At 43.1% G+C, this 1,165-nt stretch overlaps 1 pseudogene; it reads right to left on the reverse strand.

Annotated features, from left to right (window-relative positions):
- Positions 1-530: 530 nt before the first annotated feature.
- On the reverse strand, positions 531-1,161 carry LOC111722958 (annotated as a pseudogene).
- Between the last annotated feature and the right edge of the window lie 4 nt (positions 1,162-1,165).

Below are 1,165 nucleotides of genomic sequence, written 5' to 3' on the forward strand. Positions count from 1 at the left end.
ATTATTGTCCATTTAAATACTGAAAAGATTACTGTGTATTTCTGATAGAAAACTGGGTAACGTATAATTATGGATTTTCTGAGCTTGGGGGGCTTTCACCTCTCATTATCTTCCAGCTATTTAGATAACTTTGTAATATACAGATAACTAATAGCAATGGAAATGATATCTATAGACATGCAAGTTAATTTTGTCCAAGTGAAAGGATAATTGATTCCTCTCCCACACCCTTCACTCTCACTGCTCTGTAAAGAGCCACTTTTGCATTTACTTGTAAATTCATTTACAGCATTCCTTTAAAAAAAAAAAAAAAACAGATTCAACACAGATTTAATTAAAAACTGGAGTACATCTTAGGTAAGGGTTTTGTAAATTAGAAATCTTATACCTTTCCAACTACCCAAAATGCACAGCTCTTTTACAACTCCAGAGGTATAGGCAATTTTGATAAGGAGTTGAGGAACAATTCAAAAACAGATTACAGAAAGGAAAGAGTCAGAAGGCAAAAAATGCTTCAAGAGGCACAGTCCTCAGAAATGGTTCTGGAACGCTGTTTCACTTATATCAACGTCTTGTTCTTGGTTCAGTTTTTTGAACTCCACCACTTGGAAGAAGATGTGTTCCAGGATATGTCTGGCATCTTGTTGGCCCTTGGGTAGTTTATTGGTGACTCCAAGAATGTCACCATGCTTCCTGACGCAGAATTCCACATCTTCAGTACACTGATGGGTAATCTGAGCAAGCCTGTCTTCTCAGAGGAGAATGTCTCATCTAAGTCAAACAGCTCCAGAGGAGGAGGTGCTGATTCCCTGAAGGTAGGAGGGAAAACCGCAGGCTGAAGGGCTGGCAGCAAGGCTGGCAGCAGTGTCTCAGACTGAGGCTGGATGAGCTGGAGTGGCTCGTGTTTCACGATAGTGGCTCGTGAGCCTTGATAACCTTAGGAAGGGAGGTGGTGTGCAGTTGGTAAATGGACAGGTCCAAGGGGGTGGTAAAGTCCTGAGGGTTCTCAGCGCCCTCCTGGGGACGCACTGGAAAGCCCGCTGACACGGTGGCTGTGTCAGGCTCCATCGTGTAGTCAGAAATCTCAGGGTCCTCATTCTCAGTCTGGTTTAGCTGGATGTCTTCTGGTGTGAGCTACTGGGAAACAGCATCCAGGATTTTGCTG

Source organism: Otolemur garnettii, unplaced genomic scaffold (genome assembly GCF_000181295.1).
Source record: "Otolemur garnettii isolate 467f Iridium unplaced genomic scaffold, OtoGar3 scaffold05980, whole genome shotgun sequence".
In the NCBI taxonomy this organism is placed as follows: Eukaryota; Metazoa; Chordata; class Mammalia; order Primates; family Galagidae; genus Otolemur; species Otolemur garnettii.